Consider the following 25691-nt stretch of genomic DNA (forward strand, 5'->3'; position numbering starts at 1 on the left):
TGGAGGATTTTTTTCCCACTGGCTATAGGCTTAGCCAAAGATAACAGAGAGATCACCAGAGAAGCAAAACCTACTCAATATTCACTAGAAAACAGAGCAGCCAGGCTTGTCATAGAATCATTGCAAATGATTCACAAAGGGGAAAATCAATCTGGACAGGCCCTACTATGAGAAGCAACTTTGTTTTAATGAGTTTTGGTTAAGTGTTACTAGATGTTTTACCTGGAGCATGACCAGAAATACTGTGGCCAGCAAGATTAGGACAATGCTTGTACCGCTGTACTTGGCACTGGTGAGGCTGCATCTCGAGTCCTGTGCTCAGTTTGGGGCGCTTCACTACAAAAGAAGACTTTGAGATGCTGGAGAGTGTCCAGAGAAGGGCAACGAAGCTAGTGAAAGGTCTGAAGCACAAGTCCTGTGAGGAGCAGCTGAAGGAACTGGCATTGTTTAGCCTAGAGAAATGGAGGCTCAGAGGGGACCTTACTGCTCTCTACAACTGCCTGACAGAAGGTTCTAGAGAGGTGGGTGTTGGTCTCTTTTCCCAGGTAACAAGCAATAGGACAAGAGGAAATGGCCTCAAGTCACACCAAGCGTGGTTTAGATAGGATATTAGGAAAAGTTTTCCCCCAAAGCACTTGAACAGGCTGCCCAGAGAAATGCTTGAGTCACCATCCCTGGAGATACTTCAAACATGTGGAAATACAGTGCTTAGGGACATGGTTTAATGGTAGCCTTGGCAGTGATAGGTTAAGGGTTGGACTTCATGGTATTAAATGTCCTTTCCAATCTAAATGATTATTTGTTTTTCAATTTTAGAAAATAGAATAAGGAGATGTGTCAGAATAGATCCAACCTGGGGTAAAAAGAGCCCCCACACTTCATGTAAATGGATATAGGTTACGTGAAAGACCTGAGAATGAAATTATAAAGGGAAGAAAAGCCAGTATCATCTCTGTATCATGCCAACAGAAAGCAGATCTGTCACAGTAAGTAGAGTTCATATTGTCTAATTTAGTTAATGGGTTTCTAGAGAAACAAGAAAGTTCATTCATAGGACACAGGTTTTTTTTCACTGATGAGGGATCTGCAAGAAAAATCAGAGAAAGACAGCCTTCCCATAACTTTCATACACATAAAACTCTAATAAGCAATTAGGAACTACAGACGTTAGGAAAAGGAGCTGATCCCTTCTCCAGTCCATTACCCAGACAACTGAAGATTATTCTCTACCATCTCTTAGCTAATGGCTTGTAAGATCTAGTACTAGAGACCACAAGTGCTAGAGCCTTTTCCCAATGTCTGTAGCAGACCGTTCTCTGGGTTTATTCATCTACAAAATGAGTACTTTTATATTTTTCTCTGTTAATTCATAATTCTTGTTACACCACCTTTATTAAAAATTTCTTTTGTATTTCAATTTCATTTTACCTTCAATTTTATTTCTCACATTTGTGCTTCCCTTTCCTGAAATCCTTCAAATATTGTTGATCTCTTCCAAAGGGATAAAGCATCTACAACTGTCTGTCTATATGAGGTATCCAAGAAAGAGAAAGACAGAGTTTGTTGCAATGCCAACCAACATCAATAGAGATCCAACCTCAGTGGGGTCAGAATCAGGCCTTCAGAGCCACAACTCCCCTCTGCAGTATACACAGTTGGGCATCTTTACATAACCAACAGCTGTAAGGCTCCTTCCCATCGTATTTCAGACCCTTGCTAGTATTATTCCCAAGTATTTTATGGTACTACCCTTTTTGAAGTCTCTCCATAACATGCAATAGTTTTCTTTGGGATTAACTTTTGTAAAGTTAATTACAGTTTTATATTTTATGTTTCTGACCTCTTTAGATTCTTTTGAACTTTGAATGTTTGCCTAGACATGTGTTTTCAGCTCTTCATAATTCGAATGTTATTCAAACAGCATCTGAATCCCCTTCATACCATCAGCTTAGTTTAGAAAGGACAAAAATGAAGTCTTTAGGAGAGACAAAGCAGGACAAAGTTTTTGAAGAAACACATACAGTTAAATCCTGTTTTATTACACTAGCCATCAAATTACTTTTGCTGAAGTTATTTTGACTGAAAGTCGTAAAATACTGGCAGAAATTAAACATAACCTATTTTGAAGAAAAAAACCCCAACAACCCAAAATTAAAGTTATATAAGTTGAGACTTAACTTCTTTAATAAAGCAACGGGAAGCTGCAAACTGAAGAGAAAACATCACTAACAGACCCATGGATAAGAGATTATATTGCTGTATGGGGAAAAACAGATACAATAGAGATGTCAATCTACTGAGAATACTAAACAACTTTGCTGCTTAAAAAGTAAAACTGCAGAAAATAATTTTTTATAGAGTTACAGCTAGGTTATTTTTAGCAGCTGGGACTTTTTTTTTTTTATTTGCTAGTCTAAGAACAACAGTGCCTCCTGCAAACAAAATGCAGGAAGTCAGGGAAGAAAAAGAAACAGTTTGTACTGAAGACTTGAGTTTGGAAGACTGTTTTCAATAATTTTTCTGTGGTAGATAAATATAGAAGGGAAAGGTGATGTAGGGACCATATGGCATGTTAATTCCAGTTGTGACAATAGCTCTGTTTTCTATCCCTTTGCTAGACTGCTAGAAAACATGCAACTTGTGTCACTGACACCAACTGCAAACCCCAGTCTCATCAGGGATGGTAAATGTTAATGTATAGGTAAATAAGAGCTTGGGGCACTGGAAACAAAAATTGTGAATGACCAGCCCTGCAAGCCATCATTCTCCCAGCGGGGAGCATTGCTGGGTGCACAAAGCACAACAGTAGCGACTTCTTAGGTGTTCAGGGAAGTTAGGGTAAACCAAATAAAAATAACCCCTGAGTGAGGAGAAAACATGTGGCCTTTGAAAAAGAGTATACAGTACAACAACAACAACAACAAAAAAATCATCCAAACAACATGCTGGGAAAAGAAGCCTGGGACATTCTTCTATAAATCAAACCAGTCTGTACTGCATTACCACAAAAAACCCACACCTTAAGTGCCAAACACGGTGCTGGCACAGGGGTTGTGGGTAAGAGCACCCCACCTTTTTGGGAAGAGACAGCCCCAACAGCCCAGTGATTATACACCCATGTCTCCCTTCGAGGTGAAGTGATGAGAAGAGGGCAGGGCTGTCTTGTACTGGCAGCTCACAAACTGGCCCACAAACAGCCTGCATCAGGATGCTGGGAGTGGGCATTTGGATCTGGGGCATGGAAAGAAGCAAAACAGCCTCTGCTTTCACATTCTGTACACTACAGCATGGCAGAGGGTAGCTGCTTCTGCTGGAGGGAGACCTCGGCTTTGTCTTCATGCCTTAGTCTCCTCAATGGGCAGGCAGGCAAATACTCCACTTAAAGAAAACAAAACAAGACAAACAAACAAAATAGACAATCCCTCAAAAACCCAAAAACCTCCCAAAACAAAAATACAACCCAAACAAAAAAACCCCTCCAACCACTCAATACACAAACAAGAGAAAAAAAGGACACATACCCATCCCCAAACCCTCTGAATTCAATTAGATTATGGGTACGTGCTCACAGAATCACATAAACTATTTCAAGCTTGAAAAACTATAAGACACTGATTCTCTAGGAACTACAGATGAGAAAAGCCTCCAGACAAAAGACATCCAGAAAAAACATTTAGTAGCAAAGGGATGTGGAACTGGTAAAACTGAACAGGGTGCTTGGACAGGACACAAATTCTTCAATTAAGCAATTTGTTGTCAAACTATATTTCAGACAGGTAAATCCAGACACACAAGGTTTTTTTTATTTTAAGATAACTTCCAAATGTCATTGCTGCCATTACTGAGCTATAAGGAGCAAAGCAAGTGAAAAAAGGAAATTGTTCTTGCTAGGTAATGTAATTCAAACTCTAAATATTTATTTACTGTTGCAGGGGAAAGGGAGCAGCAGGCAGCTGAAGCACAGCTGGGATAAGTCAGCAGCAGGAGCTCCCCCACGCCATGGCATCTGGGTGGGCCAGCACGCTGCAGGGGAAGGGGGGAGAACAGCCAGGCTGGAACACACCACAGCTGCCGTCTCAGGGGCTGAGGCTCACTCCTGCCTCGTTGCCTTAAGGAGGCAAACTCAGCCATTAAGGCATGGCCCACATTTCACCCATACTGATGAGATAAGCAGTGCTCCTCTCTTTGCTATGTCCAGCATCAAAGGGTCCCTGGAAGGGTCCCCATGGATGTTTGCCGCAACCTTACCCCAAGATCTGGTCTGGAGTCCATCCCAGTCTGAGACCAGCTTCCTTAGGTACTGTTCCAGCATTGATCAGTTACCTCTCTGAATTAAAATGAGGCCATTCTGGCCCAGCAGCACATCACCAGGACGCTGTAGCTAGTGTGTCTGGGGCAGGGTCAGGCTGCCAAAAGAAGAGGCATGGTGATGAGGATGGGTGGCTGCAGGCATCCTCTGCACTTGAATAAGCTGTACTCCAGCAGGGACATGGCTTTGCTCGTGTGGCAGCAAGACCTTTCTCTCTCCTCTGAAAGAGCCCTTGGGTTACACTGGTGCAACCGCTTATAGGGGTGCAGCAGAATCAAGATGAAGAATTGATCCAGTTTAAAAATAATGTCCTTTCCCCAAAAGGAGGTGGGTAAGACATGGAGAAACACGATTTATAGCCTGGTTCAATTCTGAGTGCATTTAATTGTGAGAAACCTGGATGATATCCTTTATCTTTGTTCAGCTTTTCTTTTAAAAATGGTAAGTATTAGCTACTTTATTTCATACACATGACATGCCCTGCTCACAGCACTGGTTACTGCTTATAAATTCATACCTGCCCAGCGTTAATTACGATGGGAAAGCTTGAAATCCTGGCACGAACTCAGCATCATATTGTTTTGGTTTGGGGTGTTTTCTCCCCTCAAGCTGCAGAGGAGGACTGCACATGGGAAGACTCATTGCATGTTCAGATGAGAAGATACAGCAGCCTTCAGACATAGGTTGCAGTTGTTCTGCTTCAGAGTCAACACACTCTGAGCCTGCACAGGGCATGAAGTGCCTCTGAGCTCTAGTTAGTACAGAGACACCTGAGAATCTGAGTGCTTCAGCTGCATTCTGCTCACAGGTTTAACAGTAATCCTCATGATCAGAAAGGGTCAAAAAGCCCTTTACTTTTTATTTTGATTTTTTTTTTTAAATAAAAGCTCAGGATCTAGAACTGCCTCAATTTTGGCCAAACTAGTTGTTATGATCTAATCCTTACCTGTTGATTTCCAGATCTGTCAATTTAGTACCACTTAAAAATTAAGATAAAAACCCACCTCCACTCCCCCATAAAGATTTAAAAAATTATCAGGAAACAAGAAGTATACCAAGTCACTACAAAGCAGACTTGGTTAAATATACTTCCGCAAAGAGCTTACTGTTCAGTCAACTCAGTTTTAACTGCATTTCTTGATATTCCAATCTTTTTGTCACTTATTTTCAGGCAAAAGTTTTCTTTAGTTAGACTGCAGAATTAGTTCAACCGAGCTCTAATAAATAATGCTTATTTCCCATGCTGAGATTGTTTTTCTTAACTTTACTGAGTTAGGTAAAGAAGTGACAAATCCAGTTGTGCACACATATATATTGACAGGCAACAGAAACACGTGGTTATTTTCTACTGTGAGTGAATGACTGCTGCCAAAAATCTCCTGAATGAGATGTGGTGAAAAGGCCATACCTTATGAGCACCCCAGGCATGCACATGCCTTGCTAGTCCCACACAACTCCAGTTCTTGCCAACTTTAGACAGAAACAAGGGCTCACAGCAGCCTTTCAGGGTCTTACGAGAATAGGTCCAAGGAATTGAGGCTACAAGGTACTCTACCATATAGGAAGCTAACTACGACAGGAAGTGTAACAGGCACACTCCTTACTCCTGGTGATTTTTTTTGGTTGTTGATTAATGGAGAAGTCATATGGCACAAGTTATGCAGCCCTTCAACAGAACTATTTTTTTTGAAATATGCAGAAATTAAATGGCAGTAAAACTCACCGATATAGGTCCAGCTGATACAATTCAATGCCACTGGAAAAAATCTGTGACTGTAAAATCTGCGACACAAGTGAGATGATGCAGAACCTGTCAATATCCAGGACTTTAGGGTAATATACTGTCTACATATTGAAAGAATGAAGCATCTTCCCCTAATAACAGCCCCCTGTAGCTGGGGACTAAGTAGTTGCACATAACTTGGCTTTCACAATGGGACCCCAAAGGTCCAGTTCCAAAAAGCAAACAAAACGATTTAATAACAAACTCAATGCAACCACTAAGATAAATTAACTTGCTTCTGGTTCAGATATTTTCAATACTATAAACAATGTGAATCCTAATAGTAATTTTTGGGAAAAAAGTCCTCATGTAGCTACATGGGCTAAACCTAAACATTTAGCAGTTACTTTGACAATAAGTCTTTTCATATTTTGGTATACTAATGCAATGTCCGTGTTCTCAAAACCAGCCTGAAGGGTTTCTAAATTAGTATGTCAATGTTACCATGGTAACATAATGTACTACCAAAATGGACCACTTTTTATACATCCACTATAATCAAGTTAGTGACCAAGCAAGTTATAAAAATTCTTGCTTTTTCGGGTTTGGGGTTTTATTGGATTTTTTTCTTTGTGTTTTGCTCTTTTAACTATTTATTATTATTTTTACTATTCTTACAGATTTTTAAAAATTATTAAGAATATATTTTGTTTATTGTGCAGGAACAGATCCTACATAAAGAGAAATAGAATCATCACCACCAGCAACAAAAACTAGTTCTTAGGACCTGGTAAAGGTATCTGCAGTTCGAGTTCATAGGCATGCAAACAGAGACGTTCTTTCCTCGTCGCAATATTACTTCGAACACAGTGACACCTCACTCTCAGAACTTCTTACACACCAGGTTCCTGCCCATCATGCTGTTTCAGTTACCATGGGGCATGCTAAATGGCACTGGATGCCCTAAAAGTCAACCTGCCATCCTTGATCAGACAATCTTCAAACTGAGAATATTCATGTTAAAAACATTCTCATATGAAGTTCAGTGTTCAAAAGACATCATCTTCACAGTCATCCAAACAGACCAGAGTATCTGTCCTACATTCACACAAATTTGTTAAAAGTATGAGTTCCTTTGTATCTCAAAAAGAAAACTCTCACCCAGATAATAAGTGCTTTCAGTACTGAGCCGTCCCTCACTAACCAGTGTCTTCGTACAAGGGCTACTATAGGACCCCACGGGGACAAGGAGCCACATCCATCATAGCAAGTTTTCCCATAATGGTCTTTATTCAAACAGTATCAAGTATTTGAAATAAGAGCTTGAAGGCTTGTATTTGGATATTTTCTATTAAAAGATATTTCTATCTCATTGTATATTTTTTTGATCGTAAGCCTGCTGCAACAACCTCCTTGGGGTATTCCTGGGTCTTGTTGTTTATAAAAATTATAAAAATATTGAGATTACATGAACTTTTTTCTGACTCCTGCTGGGTTGAAATAAAAGAGGGGGGGAAAAAAAGTAATTGGTTCCTGGTTGTGTACATAAGAGCTTGATGTGTTGGTTTATAATATCACCTGCTGATAGCACTAACATTCTAAGTTGATCTCTGAGTTCAATGATTTGTCAAGTTAGATTTTTTTATTATGAAAATTAATTGGAATTTTTACTCCCTTTATTAGTGGGATAATACTTCTGATCTGGCTGACTAGTTTTTATTCTTCTAGATCATACTGTCATTTATAGTTGAGAGGTAATGCCAAAGCATTTTTGATTAATCTACTGAAACAACTGGCTATAATTTATATTCTTTTCAGAAAGCTGGAGGGAAATGAAGAAACAGTGTCCAAAGACACTATGCAAATCCCTCCAAAGAGACTTATACAAGCCCAGAATTGCTCTTTGTCTTCCTTTGCCCCATGAAACAGCAGTAAAGGAGCCAGTAACCTGGGATTCCTGTCTCCCACTCCATCCCCAGCTTTCCAAAAAGTCACATACGGAAGACATAAAGGAGAATATCAGTCAAAATATACTATATATGTGTGCAGTGGCATATATATATATATATGTACACTTAAAACATACATCCCACACACAATCTCTCTATGTATGTATATGTGGCACTACAGTTTAACTTGTGTGATTTCTATTGTGGAAGCACTTATTTAGGTATGAGTGACTTCCTGCTATATGGGTGGAGTTTCAGGAAAGAGTGTATTATAATCTTTTTAAAAAACACATATGCAAGAGTGGGCCTCCAAAGTGAAATTACACATAAGCTCAAATGTATCACTGTCCACCTTTAGTCTGCTTGACTTCCTGACTTTAAATGGCTGTTTTAGCAGAACTGTACAGTCTGCAATACACTGCAATAATTTGCGTCTGTGGCTTTATCTCCTGATGATTACAGTTTATAGGCTATTGCAAAAGCAATAAGTGGTTCAGGGATTTTTCATATACAGCACTGAACACGTACCTGAGCAAAAAAGTTAAAAATTCCACCATCTTTTTTTATTCACTAAAAAGTGAAAAAGCCCTGTATCTGCAAGTGCTCCAAATGTCACAAGAAAACCAAGTTCAAAAGCATTAGCAATTGTACATTCCCCTATTATGTTATAAAAGATGCAGTGTGGAAAATCCTTTAGGATAATCTTCTCCAAATCATTAATTCTCCACTATTTACATAAGAAAAGAAACATCGGATCTTTTTACTCAGTTTGTCACAAAAATCACAGCCCGGGGTACTTCTCACTAAACTTTGAGGTCTCACAAACTGCTCTTTCCCCAGCTTTTTTGAAGGACAGATTCTTACTTTAGGATTATCCTATTTACATCACTGAGTAAAATAATCTTCTCACACTCCAGAAGTCATAACAGCTGCATCTTAATTGGAAAGAAAAACTGATAAGGACCAGAACCAACAACTGTTACTGCAAACTAGTGGCTCTGAATGCCAAGCAGCTGCCTTTCTGCAAAGAAAACAATACATGAGTTGTAAAAGTAAGGTGGTTGAAAACAAATCAAATACCAAAACTAAACTACTGCCAACAAGGACATTGTATTTTAATGATAAAAATGCACGAAACACCAGCCAATTTCAAGCTGCAATCATCTGAAAATAATCCTTACATGTAAGACATAATTTATAAGAAATAATTTGAAATACCAACTGTAGAATTTATGACTTAATAGCTGGAATGCCAAATGCTAAAATGGTTCACACAACTTGTTTTTATACTATGTGAAGTGGTGTGGTAGTGTAAAAATTAAAGTTATTTTCACTGATGACCACACTGAGCACATGCCTGTCATCTGAGGGTGAAGAACACTTGTGGGTCAGCAGCAGCAGAGCTCTCATTTTATGTCCCTTTGCTGCACAACTGATTGCCTTCCTTATAATACTGAAGTTTTACTGGAGAATTTCGCTCCTTGTCAGAGGAACATTAAAATATAGTGTCTTCTCTTGTCAAGGGTAACATTTACACACATGAAAAAAAAATGACATTTCTGCAACACTGTAAAAAAGTTGCTAATTTGCAAGAGGAGAGCAGTACAAGTCTGAGTACTTCTCCATCACCTTGGCAGTGACATGTGGAAAGGAGAGTGGTTGCTGGGCAGACACTCCACCATGCCACCCCTACTGCACTCCTCGTTCCCCCTCTCCTCTACCTGATGCAAGGACAGTCCGAGGGTAAGGAAGAAAAACATCATCATTTGAAGTGTTTTGCAGTTGCCTAGCAACTGCTATAAAACCTCAAGAGATTTCAGTGGATGAACTGGCACATACACCTCTCAACATGTTGACAGTTAAATGAAGACCACCACCACATCTCAGACCCAGGATGGCCCCAGCCACAACAGCAGCATGTCCCTCCTCACCTTTCAAACCTGCTTCCACTTTCCTCTTACTCATCCATCCCAAAACTCCCAGAATCACAGAGAGGCAAAGCAAAGCACCTGTGAGCTGGTGATGAAGTGATATTTAATTGCTAGGAGGCCAGCTGCACCCTTTCCTCAATTACCACACACGTACAAACCACAACTGCCTCAAAAAGCAACTGACGTGGGAAAGCTGTCCCTGAACTTGCCTTCCTGTGGTAGAGACCAGGTTTCTTCCCAAGCCACGCAATGTATGGGAAGTGACCATTACTGGCAATTTTCGCACCTGTTATCAGTTTCGGTGGGAAGCAATGGCCATATTGCACAAAACTTCGCCCTTCGTGGTGACACACACACCTTTGCCATGCCAAGTGTTTTCAGGTTTTCAAACTTGAAATATATATATGTGTATGTGTGTGTGCATGTGTGTATTCACAGATTTTGATGTGGAACAAAAGCTCTTCCACCACTCTTCCGTAAACTGCCAATAGATACATATAATTTATATAAACTTGAAAAGACAATACAAGGACACTATGCTTCAAAAAATTTTTTTGTTTTACAGACGCTTCACTCAACAGAGGAGTATATATGGAGGGGAAAAAAAACCCCACACCACACTGCAGTCCAACAAGTTTGAAGTTATCAGTATAGAATATTATACTAAGGAAAAGTAAATATTAATGCTGAAAATTAAACCATTTCTAACCACTGTAGCAGTTAGGTTCAGAAACAGCTTTCTACGGACAGCAACACAGCCAACAAACTGCAGCCACATATAAGCTGCCTATCCTGTCCCTTCCACAGCTAGTAGAGGAGAAGGAGCACCTCCACCACCCAAGCCAGTTGGAGAAGCCATACCCACACTTGCCTGCTTCTTTTCACTGATGGCAATGGGCACTGTGACAACAGGGGATTCCACCTTGAGGGTGAGCTGTCCCAGAGTGTGAGGGGCTGCAGGGGCCATCAAGTGACCCTTCCCTGTTCAGCTTCCCACCTGCAGTGCAGAGAGGGAAGAGCCCAGAGCTGGGAATCTGTCCAGCACCAGTGGTTTTGAGTGTTTTCTGTGAACCTTAATAGTACTTGTGCACTTCTCTCAAGTGTTACCTTTAAAATAAAATAACTTTAATAAAATGTTGCCCCCAAGGTAAACCCAGAATATGCCACCATATTTCTAAGAAACAGAAATGCTCAGAGTCCATTGGAATTTCAAGGTGCATCTTATTTCCTGTACTTATTTCAATGCTTAAACCAGGAAATTCCTTAATTTTAGTCTTTACCTCCTTTAAATTAGTACTTTTTCAAAACTTACCTGCTCTAAGTTATCACCAGTGAGTTTTACTTATGACAATGTGGTGGTACCAAGTAGACTTGGCACATCCGAGGGACTCATTACATTCTTCATGCTCATAATTCTTAGTATAACAATAATAAATAATACTTTCTTAATTCTTAAGAAAGGTATTGTTTGCAAATCTTTTCTAAATATCTAGTAGCAGTTAATGTTCAGAAGTTTTCTGATTTCTTTTAACACTACCCCAGTGATTTTAATAGCCACACACTCCTAATTGTTTTTACGTGAACACTGGAAATATAGGTAAAGGCATCAATAAACAGGTTTGGTGGTGGGGTTTATTTGGCTTTTTTTTTTTTTTTACTTTTATTGTTGTTCTTTTTTTGTTAACAGCGTGACCACACAACAGCATTGCCAATTGCCTTCACTGGGAGCCAATGAATGTAGCACAGTTTTGAATAATCTGACAAACAAAACTGGCCTTAAGACTTTCTGGCATCCGTAAAAAAAAAAACAAACACACACAAAAAAAACAACCCCCTCCCCAAAACAAAAACAAAAAACAAAACAAACAAACAAACAAACAAACCTGAAAGGACAACAACAAAACCCCCTTTGGCCTTCCAGGATGGTATTAAACAGTTACTTAACTAATGCTTGTAACCATGACACAGGTTGGACCCAGGTCGCTTCTGTTCCATTCATGAAGAAAGGCACTCAGTCAGTGGAAGAGAAGTGCAGTAATTGTTGCAAGTCCTGGCTCCTGAAGGTAGGTTGCATTCCCTCTGTCAGGCCATAATGCAATGCTCAAAGTCTTCCAAAATGACATGGCTCCCTTTGCTCCCACAGTCACAATTATTTTGTAAAGCTCCAAAAAATACATATTGAGTTTGTTTAGTAACTTCAATACCAAATAGTACCAAAACAAGTTGTATTTCATTTCATTATTCTTTAAGCTGCCCTTTATCTTGTTATACTTTTTTCCCTTCCCTGTACAATTTGCTTTTGTCACTGATGATAACTCTCATTGCATACAAATCCCTTCATCTAGAAATGCCACTGGACTAGACTTGTTCTCTGTGACCAGTGACTCCACAGCAAGTTTCTGTTGCATTATAAGCCTTTCCCTACCACCTGCACAGAAAAGTCTTCCCAGCAGATATGATTCTGCAGATGCTCTGTTAAAAGCACAAATGCAGGTCCTTCTGAAAGATCTTCTTCTAGGCCTTAATTGAAATATTACTAATACTCATTTTGCAAGATTGCCTGGTGACACAAGGTAAATTAAAAGAAGACCATAAACATAGTGGAGCACACGGAATTGATTTAAACAGTATTAGCTCTTCACAGGTGGAAAGGATGTAAAACAAAGCAAAAATATTACTGTTTGAAAGTGTAATGACAAGGTGACTTAGGATGGTATTATGAAGACAAGAAACCAACATTTTGATAATAAATGAAAGATGACAGATGTTAGGATATCTCATCAAGAGTTTCAATATTGGGTACAAAAGAGAAGAAGGAACCAGCAAAGACAGACGATATGATCAAAGCCACGAGCTTTGGAAATGCTCTTTCAAGCAATATTCAGAATTGATGTAAGTGGGACAAGGCTGCTTTCATCCAGGCTAGAAAAGTGACAGCACAGTTCTTCAGTAGTAGGACAAGACACACGGATGGTAGATTTCACAGCATGGGCAGATAGAGAAGCCTGCATCTCAGACATGCTACGCTGGAAAAACCTTCAAGATCTGGGCTTCCCCTGCTTGCAAGGACCTTGAGAGAAATAAAGCAGGGACAGGAAGGACTTGTCAGTTTTTATTCCACTGATATAGTAGGTGATGACTGCTTTTCTTATATATATGTTCATTTTTCATTATTATTATAAAAGATTAACAGGTTTAAGACAGGAAGAAAATGATATTTTCTGATTCAAGTGGATTGTAGAATTTTTACCTTAGGGAGAAATTATGAAACTGGTCTAAGTCCTACTTTATCTGGAAAGATCATCATAAAGGTTCCTCAAGACACAAGGTTCTCAGTAGACTAACTTGATAGAAATTGCACTAGCTAGACAAGGAAGTGACCTTTATCAATAAGAAATATTGGAACAATTCAGGGGTTTAAAAGGCCCTGAAAGCAAACCAAAGATTCCAGATGAGCAGAGGACGACTTAGAAGACAGTTTAATGTTAACCCTGTTTTCATGTACTTAAAAATTATACAGACAAAACCCATATCTATATGGAAATAGAAGTTGTAATCTAACTGTATTGAAGGCAACACAAGCATTAAAATATTTTGCAGACTATTTAAGGTCTTAGTTTCAACAGAGAGCATATTTAAAGAAGTACAAATCACCTCAGGTGACAGCTCGTGTGAAATAGGGTTGTTAAGAAAATCCCCCTGGACTCCAAAACTATGCTAAAACCATGCTAGGTACAATACGTAGTGAAGCAGAATTACACCTAGTACGGTTTTGCTCTTTGAGAGGGAAAAATGCAATTACTTTTTTGAGGTTATATCAGTTCTGCATTCATAACTGGGCCACCTGACTTCTCCCACAAGTGTAAAAAATGGAAATGAACCAGTAGTAAAAATTAACCTCATTGCCTGTTTCTCAGGAATAGTAACTTATTTTCTGAGTGCAATGAGCAACTTCATTTTGAAGACAAAATGCAAATGGAGTCCCCAAAGGCATCACTGTAGCTGGGTTTCTGCCCTCTCTAAAAAAACACAGAGCTTCCAAATTTTTCCACTGCAGAGCAAGGGCACTGATGCAGTGGTGGAAGGTACAGAGTCATGCTTTGATTGGTACCCCTGGCTCAAAGAAATCAAACGTTGTAATGATCTCAAAGTATTGCAATGATTTCAGGAAGTCAAACCTCTGTCACAGTGTTCTGAACAAAAGCATCTGGTGCAAGTCTACCTTTGTGGAACTCGCAATTTTTGTTTCATCACCACTGGGCTTGGTGTGACAGCATCCAACTGGCAGACTTCAGGAAGAAAACATCCTAAAAAATGAGCTCATCCAACACCTTCACACTTGATGAAAACTCTTTTCCAGCTGTGAGAAAAAGCAGGAAACCTATACCCTGGTACACGTTGCTAAACCTATTCTGAAGATGTGACATTAGGTCCCTAAAGGAAACCCAGTAAACTGCTAGAAAACTTTTCATTGGGGAACACCATGTAAATACTTCAAGTAGTTGAACAGGAACTACTGACAATGCCATTGCCTCTTTCCTGTGGTGTTGGGAGGGGCAGAACCATGCAAGAAAGCGACGGTCAAACCAGTGACATCCCATGCTTGCTCACTGTTGGCCATGCTGAGACTATTTCCAACTTGCAGGGTAGCTTCAATTACAGGCAGGTCCTACTCTTATTGAAGAATTTCACACCAAACATTTGCAGCATTTCGAGATATATCACTAAAACGAAATGAAAATCAAGTTTCACGCTTTAAAACATGAACCGGACTTTTTCTCCTTGTTTCAGATGGCCAAACAGTCCTTGAAATTGAAAATCACAGCACACGTGAGCATTACAGACTTGGGAAGAAAAATAGCTGGAGGAAAGACAGAGGAAGGGATGATTTAAAAACACACAGGTAAGAAGGTAAAGAAGAGTAGGGAAGGGAGAATGAAGCTGTCAGTACAAACCAATACATTCTTCACACATATTTGTGATACCTAACAGACAACTTCTTCACTACTACTGGATACTTCTAAACGATTTTCAAAAGACCATTGCAGGGACCCAAGAACGGAATCTATTCAAGTGTAAAAGGCATTACCACTAAACTAAAATGAGTGGTACAGTTCACAAGGATCAAAGGATTTATCAGATTAACTTTTGAAAATTCAACAGAAAAAAAAAGTTCCAAAATTCTACTGGCTGTGATTGAAGGTGGCATGTTAAGCGTGGAACTAAACAAGCTCTCAGAAATAGAGAACTGTTTCTTCCATCTTCAAAAAAGATTTTATTATTACTATTGCTATTTCTGCAAGTGCATTTCTAAGATGTTATTTCAAGATCTGTGAACAAGCAGGAAAAAGTAAAGCCCACAACATATTTGAACATGAAGCATCAGAAGAAAAAACATGGCTTTAATGGTAAAAATCCAAATGCTTATGGGAACAAAGATAATGGGGTTTGCAACTTCATATATAAAACCTGAATGCTCTGTCACTTATATTGGCCAAGATATAAACGAAGTTAACCTCTTCAACCTCAAACAATATAATAGTAATGATGGTGATCATTTAAACAGGGGGAAAACTGACTGTAATGAGGGCTATAAAGGCAAGATTCATGGTTTTGAAGGGACATGACCAAGAGCTGTTCAAGTGTCCCTTTTTCCCTGCAGTTATCAAGTTCATGCTACTGAAGATGCTCACAGACATCTTCCTCCAACACTAGCCAACGAGTATCACCTGGTGCTTCATTTACATGCACCAAGAGACTACATATAATTTTAGCAGCCACCTTTGTCCAGATTCCTAGTTTTCAAGAACGCCATCAGACAGACCCACACAGCTACCGTGGGCTGCAGAAACAGGGCTGAATACCAGCAAAGAAGGAATTATGCTCATGCAGGCCTCCAAAAATATTTGCATAAATACCAAGTATTGAGTACTCTATACACATACATAAGCTCAGGCCAGTTTTTACATGTTTACTGCCCAATTTGGAGCTACCTTTTTGAGAAAGAGGAGTTCAGGTGAGAGTGAACCTTCTTCTTCAGAGCCAGAGCCTTCTGCTCTCTGCTTTGTCCTCTCCAGATCTCCTCACGGACGATTTGTGCCCACTTAAACATAATGTGCACCGGAACAAAAATGTAATTATGTATAAGCACTGCCCAAGAGAAATCATTTAATAAAAATAGCTTTCTTTAAAGCAATTTTATCCCGCTTTTTTTTTACTATACATAGGTAGCATATTTATGTGGAAGGGAAAAATATCTCCATGGCTCCATAAAGCACAGAAAAATCAGTGTGGCCTGTATGAAATGGCATTAGTATATTTTTCAAAATATATATATATATATATATATATATATATATATAAAAACATTCTGCTCCTCCCTTTTCTATCTCTGATATTCTCCAGCTTGTCCTAGCCTCCAAGTGTGTTTACACAGGAGACAGAAATAGGTAGGTATACACATATCTACACATGTGCACATTCATATCTATAATAATAATGGCCAGTCTTCATGAGCGAAGATCCGGGGAAGGTCTTTCCACCTTCCAGCCTGCGCATTGGATTTTTTAGGTGAGACACAGTGTGCGTGGAACTGAGCCCACCCTTTAATCCTAAGGTTCATCTGCCGGGGCCAAGCGAGCTTGGACGGTGGCAGCGAGGTCCTTAGGACGTAGATGGGTTGCCTTTAAGGGCTAACGAGCTCCACCTGCCCGGGAGTGGCCCTGACCGGGAATCGACCCCAAGCCTCTGCGGTGACAGCGCCGCGCCCTTACCACTAGACCACCAGGGGCTCCTACATTCATATCTAGGGACAGGTATAAAATGTTAACTATTTGGATAGTGGAAAAATAACTCGCTTGGAGTTGCAAGGCCTGCTTGGTCTGCTGCTTGGAGGCTTCTAGTAACAGAATCAGAGAATACCTGAGGTTGGAAGGCATCTCTGGAGATTGTCTAGGCCAAGCCCTTGCTGACAGCAAGGCCACCTAGAGTGGGTTGCCCAGAACCATGGCCCAGCTGGGTTTTGAAAATCTCCAGGGATGAACACTCCACAATCTCTCGAGGCAACTTGTGCCAGTGCTCAACCATCCTCAGAGTAAAATTGCCTTCTTACATTTAAACGAAATTGTCACTATTTCAGTTTGTGCCTGTTGCCTCTTGTCCTGTCATGGGATACCACTGAGAAGAGCCTGGCTCCACGTTCTTTACTCCTGCCCATCAGGTATTTATATACACTGATGATTGCATACTTAATTTTAGTGAAAAGCAGGAAAAGAAACCAAACAAACTCTGTGTAGGATCCTAGTGCTTCCAGGACTATGTTCCACAAAGTCAGAAGTAAGAATCACTACAAATGGCAGAAGTACATATTTCTTGGAGACATGGAAAGCATCAATCCAGTTTCAGCAAGCTTGCAAGAAATCTTAAAAAATCAATGGTAATTCAACACCAGATGGATTTAGTATCTGTAGCTATCTTCTAAGAATGGATGTGTTTTAACAGTTAGTTGCAGACTTGTTTTTGTTGCAAATTTAGGCTTCAGAGTCATGGTGAAAGTATAAGTTGCTTTATAGCATAAGGAAAGAGAAAACACTTGCAAAAACTCTGGCTCTTTAGACAGCTAAAATTCAGAGTTGATAGTAAAAAAGCACCCCAGTTTTTCTACATATACCATAGAAAAAAACTCCTCATCAAGCCACACTAGAGATGAGGAGCCCAAATCCTGTAAACTTTAGCACTGGATAGGAGCAAAATCTGCTTGGCTGTTGTTCTGTGAGGATTTAATGAAAGCAGTCTGCAAAACCTACTCCCAGTGGAGAAGAACTTGTAGTGGGATCCTTTAGGCACCCAGTGCAGCAAATGTACCAAGAGCCAGCAAAAAAACCCCGAGCAAAATAAATGTGACTTTAAGCAGTAAGCACCCACATGTCCTAGAGCCCTGCAGGCAGCAGTGAAGCTGTCGAGCTTTAGGTCAGTAATGTGCCACCACTGCCTGAGAAACCTTTGAAGAGCAGGAGGGGTAAAAGCAGCTTCTTAAGTCAAGCTCTTACAGAAGTATGGCTGTTGTGAGGTACCTGCATGGAGACATGATGGAAAGGAGCCCTGTTTGCGGAAAGTGGTCAGCAAAGCTCATAAATCACTTGAGAAAGGCCTGATCTAGATATGACAGGAAGATGAACGGAGATGCTTGCTTTCAGTAAAGAGGTAACAGACTGAAAGAAAAAAAGCAAGTATGTCAGATTGAAAAGGTCAGGGGTAAGATTTATATTTGTCAGAATGAGCTTTCCAAGCAGAAGTCAAGGACATCTTGCTCCAACAAATAAATAAATAATAACTTTAAAAAAAAAAAAATCAGGCATCTTTGCTAAGAGAACTTACATTCTTTACCTGTGTGCCATCCTGGGCAACCCTGCATAAATGATATTTTTGAACATTGTCATGGTTTAACCTCAGGCATAAAACCAAGCACCAAGCAGCTGCTCACTCACTCTAGCCCCTAGCAGGATCAGGGAGAGAAACAGAAGGGTAAAAACTCATGGGTTGAGATAAAGACAGTTTAATAGGTAAAGCAAAAGCCTTGCACAAAAGCAAAGCAAAATGAGGAATTAATTCACTGCTTCCCATGGGCAGGCAGGTGTTCAGCCATCTCCAGGAGAGCAGGGCCCCATCACACATAACGGTTACTTGGGAAGACAAACAGCATCACTCCAAACATACCCCCTTCCTCCTTCCCCCCTCTTTATGGAGCACGATGTCATATGCTATGGAATATCCCCTTTGGTCAGTTGGGGTCACCTGTCCCAGCTGTGTCTCCTCCCAGTTTCCCATGCACCCCCAGCCTTGCCAGCGTGGCAGTACGGAAAGCAGAAAAGGCCTTGGCTCTGTGTAAGCCCTGCTCAGCAATAACAAAAACAACCCTGTGTTCAGCACAAATCCAAAACATAGCCTCATACTAGCCACTGTGAAGAAAATTAACCCTGCCTCAGGTGAAACCATCACAGATATGCACCCTTCAAAAAGGGAGAAGTGGCTGCAAAGATGTCAAAGAGCACATAGCTGAATGGTGGGAAGAAGCTGAAGGGCAGAGAGACAGATTGGAGAAAGTGTGAAAAAAAGAAAAGATGATTTGAATGGGAAAATGGAGCAGACAAATTTAGAAAGGTGGTGGCAGCAAGGAGAGGAGAATTGTGGGGAAGAGTAACAAGAGGCACCAAATCACTGGAGGACAATGACACCATCATATTTTGAGGTCCTCTTCTATTCCACCCTCCATGGTATTTGTCTTTCAAAGAAAATTTACAGCAGTTGTACTGCCTCTGCTGGGCTTTACCCAGTCCATGGAGAGCTAGGTCCAAAATAGCAACTCCTGCACTCCACAATATGCTAAAGGAAAATAGTGGGCAACACATGGGACACGACCATGGATTATAGTACAGTTGATGTAAAAGAGTAATGGAAGAAGGTGGTATGCAATTTATCAAGTCCCTCATACATCTTCTGACTAGACTGCTGTTGTAATGTCACAGTAGAGTTACAAGCTGCACACTTATTTCCAGATGACTGCAATGTCAATGAGCTGCAATGTCCAGATGACAATTATGACATTGAGACAGAAGGAAATCATCCTTACCCTGGGAAGTTTGTACTGTAAGCACTTATGCAGACAGGAATAGTTACACTGATCTTATATTTTTCACTCTTTTTAAAGTAATTTGAAATGATGGTTTATAATCCTAAAGCACAGACTGTTTAGCCTATCTTGTAAGTCCATAGTTTGTGGTCACATAAAAGTTAATTCATCTTTATTGACTCTTTCTCCCTTCCACTCTAGGCCTTTTCTGTCTAGACTATACAGGCAGGAAACACTTAAGCACAAGCACTGTATCATACTATGCATTTGCACTATAGGCCAACATACGACATTGTATTAACATCTCTCATTCAGTAACATTACATATAAAATCAGTACCCAGATCTTAAAAACAATTATAACCATATATAACCATAGACCCTGAATAGACTGAAGAGCCAAATATTCACAAACTCATGAAAATGTTCATACCACTGCAAATCTGGATACTCACATTTCTCTCTAGTTAAACAGCTCTAATAACCCTACAAGTCCTATTACACATTGCACTACTTTGCTACAGAATGTGTTTCTACAGACTTCCTAATCAGGGAGCAGAATAACCTTTGGCCTAGACTACCAAATTTCAAAATGCTAAGATACCTTAAAAGAAAGACAAGAATTTAATATCTTTTTTTGCCAATAATTGGGATTTTTGTAGTACACACATTCAGGAAGGTATGAGTGACGTAGTAAAATCATTCTACAATACCCAACAGATATGCTGCCAAATTAATAGATGGCCACAGAATCATTGTGAGTATACATAAAACATTGTTTCAATTAATAAACCCATCTATCACAGAAGTATGAGACAACTGCATGACACGGCACAAAATCAAATAACATCTGTTATGGGATGGACAATTCATGCTTAAAAATGACGTATTTACAAAGCAAAGATCGGGGCTGGAAGCTTCAGGTGTTTCAAGGAAAGACTACAGCATGTATTTGTGCCTACAGGTGGCTGAAGCACATCCACAAAAGACAATGTGAAATTAAAATGGGAATCTCATTACCAGGATTATGCGGACAATAGCATACAGGATTACTATTTGCTGGTTGTATTCTACATTTAATCTATCAAGTCACACTTAATACTGCAGGTAATACATTTAGGAACAATTAAAATTAATCATAACAGGAGATTAAGTGTAAAAAAAATTATTATCCATTTTGCTTTTAATTCACCATACCACTGCAGCTGTGATAACTGCAAGAAGGAGACATTGCCACTTCCATTCCCTGCTCTACAAAACACAACTTTCCCCTCAACACTGCAAATGTTTGACACTCAGATGCCCAAACCTAGGCATATTTCATCCACTGTCTGAGTTTCTAAATCCACATGGTTAGTTCCCAGGATAAGTGCCAGGTGAGCAGAGCCCTGCAGGAGGGGTGGGCCAGGGCAGACCTTCTCCCTTGCTGACCCTTGCCTGAACTGCCCCTACTGTCCAGTCCCTGAACAGAAGCAACAGCCATCTGCATACAGAGAACACGGTCACATTTTTGACCCTCTTAATTAGTCCCGCTGCATCAGTGTGGGAAGAGTGTCACAACAATAAGGCCTTCCCAAATAACTACACCTTGTCAAGCTCACAGAGGGAATCTCCACTGAGAGGATTCATCTTGCGCCTCCACACCACACAGCCCCAAAATTTTCAGATTTAGAGAATCAAATGACCTTTGCCCAACAAAATAGAGAAAACAGGCTGTTGGTTTCCCGCGAACTCTCGAAGTCTTATAATAACCATTTAGGGATGGGTTATTGAATGTCTAGACCACTTAAACAAACAGTCATTTTATCAGTAATAACTGGAGTTGGTTTTAAAACCAGAGAAAAAGCAAAAAGGAACTTTAGGGCACAATGTCACTTTTCCCATTCTAATGTAAACCTTTATGCATGTATCACTTGCTGCTACCCGACTTAAAAACTGTAAGTACAAATCCTGCAAAATAAACACTGTGGTAATACTTTAAATCCCTACGACTTTTTCTGGAGTATCTCTTTCATTGCTAACAGGCTACAAAAAAAAAGCATTAACCTTAAGTATCATCTTTCCCCTTTAGACTTGGTATGGGTTTAAGTAATGCAAAATTCATTTATATGTGCAGCAGTAAAAAGAAATAATATGTTAATAAGGAAAAGCTAGTGTAGCACTGTTTATTATAGGCACTCAGTTTACTGCATATATCCATCTCCAGCCAGCAGCAAAATCTAGTGTTTCTGACATTACTCTTCAAGGAATATTTTTATGATAATGAGAGTATGGGTATTGAAAGTGTTTTCTACACAAACATATATTAGTGTTACATGGTAGAATATATATACATATTTTTCATACATATTTATATAACTATATAAATTAAACACTTGAGACCTTGATTTTCACAGCATACTTTTGTGCCCTTACCATATATAAACATACATACAGCATTCCATTTTTGAAAGAAAAGTTTCCCTTTCATATAACAAAGGACTTGGAGATTTAACTACTGGACAATATATCAGAAATGAGATATTCACAGTTCACAGAGGCACACAGCAAACATGCTATGCATACATCTCCTAACAAAGAGTAATTAAAATTTTTTACATCAAGAAACTCACTGACAAAGCTTGAATATAAAATCTCATTGAGAATAATCTGAAGTGTGTTACATTTCCTGTAACAATACACTGCTTATAGTTAAAATATGCTTATACCAACAAAGATGACAACTTTTTTAGAGAGTAATCCACACAAACTGTTGCTTCAATTTGTTTTCTTAGTTTGCACAGAAGAAAAATGAGGTTGTAACAAAAAGAGAAGCAATAACAAAGTAGCTTATGCCTTGCTATTAAGGTATTGTAAATTTAAATTACACTTTCACCAGTTCTAGTTTCACAACTCTCATGTTTTCTGGTGATGCTTGCACAGATCATCACAGCTCCTTCTGGATGCAAAGACATCCACACCTACATTGCTGCTGGAGCAACATTTCAGTTCCAGTGGGTGTTGGCATTACTTGTATCCACCACCAAAAACACACAGACTTTTACAGCATTTTTCCAGACATGCTTTATGTTACTCACAAATAATAATAGCCCAATACATGGAATAGAATAGATCAGATCAGACTCTTGTCTCTTGAAAACACAGTCTGGATATGGTAAATATGTAATTCACCTGAGGATACTACTTTCTATGTTTCATTTTTAGTAACATTGCTATTACTCCTTCATGGGATGCTATTGCAAAGGTCATAAAAATGTAGATAGATTACTTAAGGTAAGCCTCTGCTAAAAAAGGCAGAACAAAAAAAAAAAAACAACTCAGAACATCTATAAAACATTTTTGGTTGGTAATTTGGAGCAATGAGAAAACATGAAACAGCCCAAGAAAACAACATGCCTTTACATCCTCAGTCCTCCCTGTCCAGGTTTAACTGTTACAAAACAAAAATGCCATTTTCCAAGTCTACGTAAAAGGAAACCACTTTGAAAAACAACTTTTGGAAAATGGCAAAAAAAAATTGCTGTTGACTAAAATAGACACCAAGGTAACTGTTATAGTCAACAGCAAAAATTCAAAGAAACTGTTAGGTCCCAGCTGTGATTAAACCTCCTAAATACTTTTGTGTTTGAATATACTATCATGAATAATAAAGCTCGTGTCTTTGTTGTACCCACAACCATATAAAGTTGGTAACTGAATAAATGCTCACATTTAAGGGTATCTACTCAGAAGGTAACACAGTTTCACACCACATGCTTTAAAAGGGAACAACTTAAATTTGGCTTTGGTTTATACAGTAGAAATAACCTCTTCAAGGATAAGTGCAGAGGGAAGAGTGAAGACTAACACCGAAATAGCTCCTGTTCCTAACACCTTTCTGATCCTGGCTGAGACAATCCACTCGTACCTCGGACGCATGGTGGCAGCCAGCCAGCCAGATGACTGGTGACTTAATATACAAGTTCATGTGGGCTCTGGAGTCTGACACAGACAAGGGCATTAACTCTGAAGTCTCACCAGTCAGCCTTAATATTCAAAAGTCATCAAATGAGGCATGACTACATTATGAGACATTTTTGAATACTTTATGCTTGCTTCCTTTTGTTCTGAACAGCTTTCACTGTAGAAAGTGCTCATTAAATATGCATGCTTTTTATAGGAAAAGTTGTGATCGATTGATGTGTAGGTCAAGTATGAAAAGAACTTAAATGAGTATGATGCTATGATAAATACTGAAATAGTCTCAGAATCACAGTTTAAAAGATTGGCATATATATATTGTTTCATTCTACTGCTCAAGGCAGTTCTGACAATAAACAAGGCTTTGGGCCAAAATTCAGCCTTTGAGAACAATAAATACATATAAAATACATGTATGTGCAAGCAAAGGATATACTGAAATCTACCAGGCAGAATGGCTTTAGTTTCATTTTGAAAGCCACTTAAAATAAAACCCAGTGGATGAAACAAAGAATCCACCCAAACATGAAGGCTCCAGCATCTTTGTTGAAAGAACAATAGCATATTACTCCTCATCCCTCTACCTTGTTGCAAAAGAACCATCAAGTTATTGCTGTGATCATATTAAAGAACACTTCACAGAATTATTCTTTAAATTAATCACTATTTGTACAGATTTATTTTCATATGCCAGTAGTTATAAATGCTCTAATTCAAACTGCTCTGCAGAAAACATTCCAATAAAAGAAATATTTCCATTAGCATAACAAAAGGCAACCAGTAAAATCACTCCCATGCACAGGCTCAAAATTTCAAATGAAAACACTATTCCCATATAAATACACCCTATTTTTGAACTGAATCCACTGTAATGATATGTTTTGTAATCTGATGGCTCTCCCACCGGAGTATACATGATATTAATGAAAGCAAGATCAAATTAAACAGATGACATGATTAACAGTATTCATTTCATGCATGACTGTTTTACCGGAGAGATAAAGACCTGAAAGTAATTACCACCAAGTGAAACTCCTTCACTGACCTCTCCGCTCCCGGCTAGCAGTCTTTAAGTACTGATGCCTTGCAACAAAGACCGGTGCCTTTCATCCGTGGGCTCTCCTTTACGCTACAAGCTGAGCACCTCTCCCCTTGCAAGCACACAGTACCTCTGTATCTATGTCTGTAATGCAGCATAAAGATTACTGGGGAAACCTATCAAACCGGCAGGCAGCAACCCCAGCCGCCAATAAGCGCCAGGCACATGCAGAATCCAGCACATGCTCGCTGAGGCTCGCAGGCTGGCACCGCTGCTGAGCAGGCTGCTCATCTAATTATAGCCCTCTGCCGTAGCACGGGGCTGCTGAGGGAACGAGAGCCGGGCAGATTACACCTTTCAGCCGAAAGCATCAACATTTGGGGGCTGTTGTTTGCCTGGGTGCGTCACGGTAAAACTCCTGTTTGGGATTTTCACTGCTGTTGTTTTTTCCAAATGATTCACATATCAGGGGGTTGTCTCCATCTCTGGAAAGAAAGGATATATTTAGGTGTGCTCTTTGAGTAGCTGACCACTTGTAGTTTGCTAGGTCTATTTCAAGGAGACAGTAAGATGCAGCAGTTTATTCTGCCAGGAGGACTTCTTGTTTTGAATGTACACATGACCAGCATCACACACGGAGTAGATCTGGGATTGGGTTTTATACACTCTATATACACTCTATATACACTTTATACACTGCACAGACTACAATGTAGACCTCAGATCAGCGAGGCACCACACGCATGCTTTCAGTGCACAGTAGCCCTACAGAAGTCAACAAGACCTCCTCTGTCCTTTACGTTTATCCGTGGGCAGATACCCAGATGATCAGAGGGCTTTCTGTGTGCATTGGCACATAAGGTCCTAACCAGGCTTTCATGAGGCTATGGTACAAATGCCAAGGAAATTTCTGACATTATGCAAAACTTAATTCATTTGGAAAATACTTACAGTGAGTAAAGACTCAGACATATGGTGAACTAACACAAGTAAGCTTACTTATGCTTATCTTAGATACATATAAGTCCACAAAACTAAGGAATGTTCTGATCCAAGAGAACACTGTGTATTTGAAAGATTCTGAGAGTTCCTACAATATCAGGTAAACAATCATGAAAGAAAGATACTTGTTTAGTCAGCCTTGACGGTGTGT

At 39.6% G+C, this 25691-nt stretch overlaps 1 protein-coding gene across 3 annotated transcripts in view; it reads right to left on the minus strand.

Moving 5' to 3' along the window:
- FAM110B (family with sequence similarity 110 member B) overlaps window positions 1-25691 on the minus strand; it is a 114710-nt gene that overhangs the window by 36874 nt on the left and 52145 nt on the right. Inside the window, exon 1 of one of the 3 annotated variants that reach the window (XM_050318762.1) lies at window positions 24545-24704. The exons of 1 other annotated variant lie outside the window; for it this stretch is intronic. The gene's annotated coding sequence lies outside the window, so the exon portion shown is untranslated. Of the gene's footprint in view, window positions 1-24519; window positions 24705-25691 lie in introns of those variants that run through there. One more of the 3 variants, XM_050318770.1, reaches the window with a different exon arrangement.

Source organism: Myiozetetes cayanensis, unplaced genomic scaffold, assembly GCF_022539395.1.
Source record: "Myiozetetes cayanensis isolate MyiCay16 unplaced genomic scaffold, myiCay2020 scf1, whole genome shotgun sequence".
Lineage (NCBI taxonomy): Eukaryota > Metazoa > Chordata > Aves > Passeriformes > Tyrannidae > Myiozetetes > Myiozetetes cayanensis.